This window comes from Anomaloglossus baeobatrachus, chromosome 5 (assembly GCF_048569485.1).
Source record: "Anomaloglossus baeobatrachus isolate aAnoBae1 chromosome 5, aAnoBae1.hap1, whole genome shotgun sequence".
In the NCBI taxonomy this organism is placed as follows: Eukaryota; Metazoa; Chordata; class Amphibia; order Anura; family Aromobatidae; genus Anomaloglossus; species Anomaloglossus baeobatrachus.
The window spans coordinates 440,096,879-440,108,229 of NC_134357.1; positions in this window are offsets into that span (position 1 = coordinate 440,096,879).

Here is an 11,351-nt window from a genome sequence, read left to right on the forward strand (position 1 = left end):
GAAACACAGAACGGTGACCCGGCCGTGCGATTGGTCAAAGAGAAGCTAGCGCAAGCTGAGACCCATCTTGGCCCAGACGCTCCAGAGGAAGCCCAGCAGCTGTGGAAGGAGAGGGGACGACTGTTCACCTACCAAGGCAAGCTCTGCAAGAGATATGTCAACTATCGAACAAATGAACTTGTCTGGCAGATAGTGGTTCCGCAGAGAGATGCTCCAATGGTCCTAGCAGCGTATCATGATAACGCAGGACACTTCGGGTGGAAGAAGTTGGAGGCCCTACTCCGTGATCGGTTCTATTGGGTGCACATGAGAAAGATGATCGAGAAGTGGTGCCGAGACTGTGGCCCGTGTAACCTGAGGCGGAAAGACGATGCCAGCCAAAGGTCTCCCTTGCAGCCAATTGTCACAAAGCAGCCCCTGGAGTTGGTGGCCCTGGACCACGTGAAGTTAACACCAAGCCGGTCAGGCTATGTGTACGCCCTCACCATGGTGGACCATTACTCTCGTTTCCTGGTAGTAGTGCCTGTGAAGGACCAGACAGCCAGGACAGCAGCTAGAGCGTTCCAGGCATCCTTTTGCCGACCTCACGGTTATCCGGAAAGGGTACTGACTGATCAGGGTCCTGCATTCGAGGCTGAAGTGTTCCAAGAGTTCTGTAACATGTACGGTTGTAAGAAAATCCGAACCACACCGTACCACCCCCAAACCAATGGACTGTGCGAGAAAATGAACCATGTGGTTATTGATATGCTGAAGACCCTACCGCTGAAGGAAAGGAACCAATGGCCAGAAAAGTTGCCAGATCTGGTAGACCTGTACAACCACATCCCAGTGAATTCGACCAACTGCAGCCCCGCTTACCTGATGCGAGCCAGACCAGGCAAGTTGCCTGTAGACTTTGAGATGGGGACTGTGTCGCCTGAGGCGGTTCAAGAAATAGAGGATTGGGATACAGAACGGCAGCAGCGGTATCGTAAGGTCCAGGAGTGCGTAGAGAGGAGCCTGTCTCAAGCAAGAACGAGACAAGAACAGCATTACAATCAAACAGCCCCAGCAACTCCCTTAGCACCTGGAGAACAAGTCCTCAAGAAGAAGCGGAAGGCGCATAAATTGGATGATCAGTGGGAAAGCGAGCCCTACACCATTATCCCCTCCAACTTTGACAATAGTAAGGTATGCCTCATAAGCAAAGATGAAGGCAAGACCTATCAAGCAATTTCCCGAGACCGCCTGAAAGCGTGCCCTGAACGGTGCAGAATCCAAAGAGAAATGGAAGGAGTACAAGGAAGTCCCCAAAGTCAAGAGAAAGAAGGGGAGATGATTCAAACCATCCTTGGAAAGTTCCCCAAAACTTGGACCCGAATAAACAATGCCATAGTGGTACCAGTTTTGACGTTTCCGCAGTTGGTCGAGCCAGAAACGGAAAAGGTTCCGGATCCACCTAAAGAATCGTCCGCTCCAGCACGAGATGACACGCCAGCAGTGGAACAGGAGGATCAACCCCCTGTCAGTGGTGAACCTGTCATACCCTTGGCGACTCTTAGATCACAAAGGCAACCATCACGCTTACCTATGGGGGTTAGGCCCACCTGTAGTGCTGAGATAGAAGACGCACCACGTAGTCAGGGGCAAACACCAGAGCTACGTAGGTCCCAGCGCAGCACTCGGGGACAACCCCCTCTAAGGTATAGGGAGTCAACTGTATAAGGGAAAGAGTACTTATTAGAATGTAAATAGTTATGCAAAATGTCTGTCATGTTGTGTACAAAATGTTTTCTTTTTCTTTGATTGCGAAAATGGACAATTGGGCCACTGGACTATGGGTGGCCAACACCTAAATTGTTCATAGTTAGCACCAGTGTGCTCAACACCCCTGAAGAAAAACCCGTCCGGCGTGCATAGAGTGGGGTCATCAATGCTCTGACGCACGCCCAGAGCCTACGTTGGGGGTTTGAACGCGGCGGGTCCCCCATGGAGCAGTGTAATGGACACCCGGCAGGGAGCCACACTGGACTCTTATAGTAATGTTTAAGGTTGTAACGTTAAAGTATTTGCGCCTCCCATAATGGGATGAAATGTTCTAACATGTCAATGTTTGTTTCTACAGTCCGGGAGTACTGAATTTAACTAAGGGGGAGTGTGGCGCCCCAGGACCTGGTCGCCACAACAGCATTGCCCTCCCAAAAGGGTTAATGCTGAGCCTGGAGGTAATTGGGAGATCTATTGGCCAGTAAGTTAACACTCAACACAGTTCTCCCTCCGGCCAGCAGGGGGAGCTCTGAACCTGGAACTTCAGGGAGCATTCCTTAAGTCTGGCTGGAAGGAGGAAGTGGTGGTTAGTCTGGAGACAGGAGTGAAAGAGTGCAGACGCAGAGTAGTGCTGCCTTGTAAACTGGGGCCTAGAGCTGGGATAGCTTGGCCCAGTGAAGCAAGGGGAGCAGAGAGGCACAGCAGGGACTCGGACATCGGAGTCTGTAGTTGCCAGGGCATAAAATCCATCCCTGGTAGCTGAATCCGGAGGGCAGGAGAGCTGTAAGCCCCCTGTCCCAGAAGCAATCTGAAGGTACAACTGCATCCCAAGGGCCTGGTGTGGGCTCCAGCAGAGAAGCACCAGAGAGGGCCTGCGCAGTCTACCACACAGAAAAGGGGACGAACAACAAGTCCCAGCAGCAAGAGGGCAATTGCGAACCCAAAGTGCAGTGTCCTAAAACAGCAGAGAAAGATTAAGGAGTAGGCCTCATACTCAACTGGCCAAAGATCACCCCAGGCACTTCCAGGCCGGCCGGATCATCTTTACCATCTGTGACGGTCTCCCTGGACTAAGTTTCTGCCGAGTAAAAGAGGAGAAGGTAAAGAGACTACTGTTTGTGCCTGTTTCTTTCATTGCTTGTCGGCCCTGCACCGTGTTAGTCACGCAGCACCATAGACTTCCACAAACACCAACTGTGCCCCGGGCATTGCTCCACCTGTGGGGAGCAGTACCACCATTGCTGCCATAACACTATCCCGGAGGCCTCATACCGCAGCGGCGGCTTAATAGCCGCATACCACCGGTGGCGTCACGAACACAAACATTAAAGTCATCAGCCACATATTCAACTGACACCCACCAGGGCCACGGAGCCGGGCCCAGCCACCACTGACTACCACCGGACTAGTCCGGCCCGGCACCGGGTGTCCCATAGCCCTGGGGTGGGCGAGTCAATTCCATGACGAATACAGAGGCCTGAGCAGCATCCAGGACAGAAGCGCGCCACTGAGCAGAGATGCAGATATATACCATTAAAATTCAGATCTTCTCCCTTTTTATCTAACACTTCACAACAATATGCTCCATATCATCCACAATCATATTGTGCTTTTCTAAGTCATTTAAATGATAAGCAAAATCTATCAAGCAATTTATCAATCAGAAATGACAATTTCCACATTCACCCCCCATTGCAATTTATCAACCAGAAATTAAAATTTCCACATTAATCCCCCATTGCAAATTGCAGTTTATTCAACCTTCAAGCAAAAGGAAGGGAGAGGTGTGATGGTTATTAATACAAATATAAAAAGACCGATTTGGATTAAAAATAAAGATATTAAAGGAGTTATTCGACATACACTCCAAAAAAAAATGTAAGCTAATCTGTGCTGTATTGTCATATAAATCACCCCTACATTGTTATTTTTAGTTTTCTAACTCTTGTTCCTCTTGAATTCACCCTTTATTCTCTGCAGCACCTTGTTTACATTCAGCTCCAGCAAACATGACAATTTCCTGTATTCTTGGTTGCCAAACCTCAGTCAGAGCTGGCACCACCCAGCCTCAGTGTCCAGAAACGCCCCCTGCCCGGCCTCAGTGTCCAGAAACGCCCCCTGTCCTCCCTCTGCACATTCAATGGCTGTCAGTATTCTGCCCAGCACCTGACCTCTCAGCATGTGACAGAGCAGAGATCCAGCTTCTCTCATCTGTGACACAGCAATCAGCTCACATCCCATCCACAATGGTAACAGAAATAGTTGTTACATGTTCCTCACCCCTTATAGATAAATGAATACTGTGTAAGGCCCCTTTCACACGTCAGTGATTCTGGGACGTTTGTGCTTTTTTTTAAACGTACCAGAATCACTGACATACGCAGACCCATTATAATGAATGGGTCTGCTCACACGTCAGTGATTTTTCACTGCACGTGTCTCCGTGCGGCGTACCCGCGTGTGCGTGATTGCCGCACGGAGACATGTCCATTTTTTTCTGGCATCACTGATGTCCCACGGACCACGCAGTGGTGTGGTCCGTGAAACACGTGCCAGAAAAAAACGTGCTTTTAAAATAAAAAACATTTTAACTCACCCGGCGTCCAGCGATGTCCTCTGCAGCCCATGCAGGTTGCTGCTTCTGAGCCGGCTCATTATTGTCGCGCATATTCATGATGCGCGACACAGCCGACCCGGAAGCAGCTGCTGCGGGGGTCAGCGCCGGCCGGATGCTGTACCGCGGGAGCGATCAGCACCATGGAGAGCGGGAGCGGGCGCAGGTGAGTTGATTACTAAGTGCAATCACGGGCCACGGAGAACGGAGCCCGGATTGCACTTAGACAACCCACGTGTGCCGTGAATCACGGCACACGCAGGGACATGTGCGTGTTTTACACGCCAGTGAAAAACGTCACTGTTTTTCACTGACGTGTGAAACGGGCCTAAGGCAGACTATATATAGCACCCAATGTGAGTCTATAGTAGATATATACGCCATGTATGTATGGTACATGTGTGTGTGTGCGTGGTTTGTGTCATATAGTTATGTGTATACATATATATATCTATATATATAATTGCCTTATTCTGTCTGTCTGTCTGTCTATCTGTCTGTCTGTCTGTCTGTCATGCAAATTGTGTCCTTACGGTGACACAAAGCTGATTGGCCGCTGGGCTCGCCATGGCCCCGCCCCCCCACACGGATTGGCCTCTCGTCCCGGCTCTCTGCAGGCCCCGCACCCCTCACGCAATGCACGCTCGCTCTGGCCCAACTGACACGGAGCTCCGATTCCCAGGTGAGTACACACACACACACATCAGATCACACTCACTCTCACACACACCTCACACATCACATCCACATACTCACAACATCCTGGGATATCGCTTGCTTCTACACCGGCTCCGTCAGGATCCCAGCAGCGCCAGACATAACCTTGCGATGCTGGGAGCCTCACGGAGCCTGTGAAAGCTGGTAACCATTATACACATCGGGTAACTAAGGTCCCTTGGTTACCCGATGTGTATCATAGTTACCAGTGTACACCGGCTCACACTCACTCTCATACACACCTCACACACACATCACATCACATCCACACATCAAGGTCCTGCAGCGGCGGAAAATACACACACATAACAGCACACACACACACAAATCAGATCACACTCACTCTCACACACACCTCACACACACATCACATCGCATCCACATACTCACAACATCCTGGGATATCGCTTGCTTCTCGGCGGCGATACTGTGCTGTTGTGACGTTCCAGGACCTGCCGGAGGATCACATGGCCAGAAGCATGTGATATCTCCGGATGTTGTGAGTATCAGCGCGTATGTGCAATATCGTCAGTGTGTGTGTGTTTGTGTGTGAGTGTATGCGATCGGGTGTGTGTGAGTGTATGCGATCGGGTGTGTGTGAGTGTATGCGATCGGGGGTGTGTGTGAGTGTATGTGAGTGTATGCGATCGGATCTGTGAGTGTCGGCAGAGGAGCACGGCGTGCTGGAGGAGGCTGAGAGGAGAGAGGCTGATCCTGGGGAAGGCTGGGATGGAGAGGCTGATGCTGGAGACGGAGAGGCTGATGCTGGGGACAGAGAAGCTGATGCTGGGGACAGAGAGGCTGATGCTGGGGACAGAGAAGCTGATGCTGGGGACAGAACGGCTGATGCTGGGGACAGAGAGGCTGATGCTGGAGACAGAGAGGCTGATGCTGGGGACAGAGAGGCTGATGCTGGAGACAGAGAGGCTGATGCTGGGGACAGAGAAGCTGATGCTGGGGACAGAGAGGCTGATGCTGGGGACAGAGAGGCTGATGCTGGGGACAGAGAGGCTGATGCTGGGGACAGAGAGGCTGATGCTGGAGACAGAGAGGCTGATGCTGGAGACAGAGAGGCTGATGCTGGGGACAGAGAGGCTGATGCTGGAGACAGAGGCTGATGCTGGGGACAGAGAGGCTGATGCTGGAGACAGAGAGGCTGATGCTGGGGACAGAGAGGCTGATGCTGGAGACAGAGAGGCTGATGCTGGGGACAGAGAGGCTGATGCTGGGGACAGAGAGGCTGATGCTGGGGACAGAGAGGCTGATGCTGGGGACAGAGGCTGATGCTGGGGACAGAGAGGCTGATGCTGGGGACAGAGAGGCTGATGCTGGGGACAGAGAGGCTGATGCTGGGGACAGAGAGGCTGATGCTGGGGACAGAGAGGCTGATGCTGGAGACAGAGAGGCTGATGCTGGGGACAGAGAGGCTGATGCTGGGAGGAGAGAGGCTGATGCTGCAGGTAGAGAGGCTGATGCTGGCGCAGCATGGCGGATGGAGCACCTTTGGGAGTGCTCAGCATGGCGGATGGAGCACGTTTGGGAGTGCGCAGCATGGCGGATGGAGCACGTTTGGGAGTGCGCAGCATGGCGGATGGAGCACGTTTGGGAGTGCGCAGCATGGCGGATGGAGCACGTTTGGGAGTGCGCAGCATGGCGGATGGAGCACGTTTGGAAATGCGCAGCATGGCGGATGGAGCACGTTTGGGAGTGCGCAGCATGGGGGATGCAGCATGATGGGGAGTGCGGAGTATGGCGGATGGAGCACGTTTGGGAGTGCGCAGCATGGGGGATGCAGCACGATGGGGAGTGCGGAGTATGGCGGATGGAGCACGTTTGGGAGTGCGCAGCATGGCGGATGGACCACGTTTGGGAGTGCGCAGCATGGCGGATGGAGCACGTTTGGGAGTGCGCAGCATGGGAGATGGAGCACGATGGGGAGTGCGCAGCATGGCGGATGGAGCACGTTTGGGAGTGCGCAGCATGGGGGATGGAGCACGATGGGGAGTGCGCAGCATGGCGGATGGAGCACGTTTGGGAGTGCACAGCATGGCGGATGGAGCACGTTTGGGAGTGCGCAGCATGGCGAATGGAGCACGTTTGGGAGTGCGCAGCATGGCGAATGGAGCACGTTTGGGAGTGCGCAGGATGGGAGATGGAGCACGATGGGGGGTGCGCAGCATAGGGGATGGAGCACGTTTGGGAGTGCGCAGCATGGCGGATGGAGCACGTTTGGGAGTGCGCAGCATGGGGGATGCAGCACGATGGGGAGTGCGGAGTATGGCGGATGGAGCACGTTTGGGAGTGCGCAGCATGGCGGATGGACCACGTTTGGGAGTGCGCAGCATGGCTGATGGAGCACGTTTGGGAGTGCGCAGCATGGGAGATGGAGCACGATGGGGGGTGCGCAGCATAGGGGATGGAGCACGATGGGGAGTGCGCTGCATGGGGGATGGAGCACGATGGGGAGTGCGGAGTATGGCGGATGGAGCACGTTTGGGAGTGCTCAGCATGGCGGATGGAGCACGTTTGGGAGTGCGCAGCATGGCGGATGGAGCACGTTTGGGAGTGCGCAGCATGGGAGATGGAGCACGATGGGGAGTGCGCAGCATGGCGGATGGAGCACGTTTGGGAGTGTGCAGCATGGGGGATGGAGCACGATAGGGAGTGCGCAGCATGGCGGATGGAGCACGTTTGGGAGTGCGCAGCATGGCGGATGGAGCACGTTTGGGAGTGCGCAGCATGGCGGATGGAGCACGTTTGGGAGTGCGCAGGATGGGAGATGGAGCACGATGGGGGGTGCGCAGCATACGGGATGGAGCACGATGGGGAGTGCGCTGCATGGGGGATGGAGCACGATGGGAAGTGCACACCTCCCCCCAACACACACACATACGCGCGCGCGCGCACTGCACAACACACCACACCACACACACACACTGGGAACCACAAACAACTGCCCTACACAGACACCCACACACACAGACAACGCTGCACACACAAATATACGCACATACTGCACAACACGCACATTGCACAAAACATACCTCCCCCCAAAACACACCACACACACACAAACTGCGCAACACACACACAACGCTACAGACACACAGCGCTCCACAAACAACGCAACACACAAACAACACCGCTCTCACCCCCCATCACACCCAGACAACATCCAGAACATGTACAGCGCCCTACACAAACACTTGGTAACTACACACAACAACATCTATATATATATATATATATAGATATATATATATATATATATCTATATATATATATATAACAAAAATCATACATGAACTACACAATACGTAAATTCTAGAATACCCGATGCGTAGAATCGGGCCACCTTCTAGTATATATATATATGCACATAGATTCTCCAGGCTTATCCCTCTATGTGTCACTATATGAATTGACACATTGGGCTCAGAATGTGGAGTGTGCAGATTGCATACGAGTGGTCACATGACCATTCATTCTGACTGTCGACAACTGTGTCTGCTGCATGTGATGTGAGGATTCACATATCTGCACTGTGTAGCAGCAAGCAAGAAATAGTGCGATAATAATAATCATCATCATCTACAATAAAATATAGTTACTGCAGATTTTTGTGAAAAATCTTGACCACTATTTTTTCCTTGGGCTCCATGATATTTTGGTCATGCTGTCATACATCACAGCATGGCTATGTCACTACTAGCATGATGCAGGTCTGTGAGGTGGCTTTCATTTCCACACTGTCTCGTTCACCGTCTGTCTCGTTCACCGTCTGTCTCTGTCTGTCTCTAGCTTTCCGTCTCTTTTCTTTCCCTGTCTGTCTCTCTCTATCCGTCTCCCCACTGACATCTTATTACCTCTTATACTAACACTGTCCTTTGTTACTATAGTAACCAATCACAGCTGAGATTAATAAACTGTAGTTCCAGGCTCCATTCACTTTAATGGAGTCATGTTTTTTGTAGAGTAACTGTAAAGCGCAGGGTTACATTTTCCTGTGAAACCGTAGTCTACGACGTTCCCTGGGTCACATGGGTCATCTGTGCAAAAAAACGTTATTGTAAATGAGATAGTGCGGATTCCTTTAGCGGACACACACACACACACACACACACACACACACTCAGCTTTATATATTAGATTATATATATATATATATAATATTTATTTAAAACAGAAAGATATATACAGTTGTGTACCGCTCATGGCGGCAGACCACGTTGCTACTAAGGGACCTGTGAGTCAGGGGGCCAGTTCCAGGGCCTGCACTGGACCCTCCTCCGTCCTGTATTGCACGTTCAACTGAACGATAAATGCCAATATAATTGAAAGCAATGATCTGACGGCTCCCTCCTCCATTATTCTCCCTGTGCTTATGAGCTTTGATGTCTCAGTGCAGAGGGCACAATGATGTCACTTCAACGCACCCTCTGCAGACCAGTGCCGAACATTCAGGACACCTGCTGTGAAGATTGGAGCAGCGGGAGAATGGGGAGAGATGAGTAATTTTTTTAATCATTAGGTGGGGCAGCCATTATACTGTTTTGATCTGTGTAGGGGCCAAAATATAGTTTGCTGGGCAGTATGAGGGGGACATTATAGTATTTGGATGTCTATGTGAAGCGCATTATACTGTGTGTGAGCCATTATAAAATGTGGTGGGTTGTGTCGGGGCTATCATACTGTGTTGATGAAACTGTACTTTGTGGGTTGTTGAAAATAGAGGTTCACGAAACTTTGCGTCATCTTTTCAGAGTAGCTACTGAAAAAACTCGTTCTATCAGTCAGCGTAGGGCTAAACAGCCCTCTTTTCAGAGTATCAGAGGCTATTGTTGGGCAGAACCAGGACCTGGATTCCGGATGTGTGATCAGGATCAGGCACTTGTGAAATTAAAAATTAATAGTAACGTAAAAAAAAAAAAAGAAGAAAGCGCTTCATACTGACCGAGGCTCCGTTGCAGCTGTACACTGCTCCCGTGGCTTCTCCCTCACTTGCTGGGCCGCTAATTACTGCTCATTCATATGCACTGCTTTCCCCGTCCTCCGGCTGTCCTGTCTCCTGTGATTGGTTGCAGTCAGACGCACCCTTAGCGTATGTGACAGCATCTGCCTACAACCAATCACGGGCGCCAAGACGGTTGATGAGCGGGAAAGCAATTCAACTCTGTGGATCATTATTGTGGTATAAAACGCATAACATTTTTCACTGTGTTTTTCTCCCATATTATGACACCAAGAACAGAAAAAACATATGGCTACAGTATGCAGCCCCCAGCCGTGCGCTTATCTTGGCTGTGTATCCAAATAAGAGGAACTGCATGCGGCTTTTTTCTTGATTTACAAAAATAATTTAAAAATAAACGAAATTCAGTTCCCCCGAATTTTGGTACCCTGTTTTGCTAATATTTTTAGCACTAAGGTTCACATACGGCTTTAAAGAAGGCAAATAAGTAATTTTATTATAAAGGTTAATATGAAATACAAACTTAAAGGAAAAGTATGATATTGCATACACTTTTATATAATCAACATACAAAGGTTAAGTACAGTTAAATACTTACAGTACATCACCAAGGAGTTTTGAACATCATCTGCCTGGAACATTAAGAATCAGAGAAGCACGACATAGACAAGGGACTCCTGGACATCACTGCCCGGACGTCTCACGGAGGCAGGAAACACGAGCTTCTGTCTGTGCTATATTTCATCTGATCTTATAGAGGCTTGAACAATATTACAAGCCTTAAAGTTAATGTGTTGTAGTCTTATTGATCCATGCCCTTTGATGGCCAGTCTTTGGGCATAGATGAATCAGAGATACACCACACATCAGACAATGGGGTAATAAACCCACAGACATTCAAATCTCCCAAGAATACACATCAGGTATTTGAACTAGGTAAATGGATATATTGTCTGTCTGTGTATATAGCAAACACATAAAACATCAGATTGTTGAACTAAAGTAAGGGTGCCTTCACACTTTAGCGATGCAGCAGCGATCCGACCAGTGATCTGACCTGGTCAGGATCGCTGCTGCATCGCTACATGGTCGCTGGTGAGCTGTCAAACAGGCAGATCTCACCAGCGACCAGTGACCAGCCCCCAGCCAGCAGCGACGTGCAAGCGACACTGCGCTTGCACGGAGCCGGCGTCTGGAAGCTGCGGACACTGGTAACTAAGGTAAACATCGGGTATGGTTACCCGATGTTTACCTTAGTTACCAGCGCACACCGCTTAGCTTTGCTCTCCTAGCTACAGT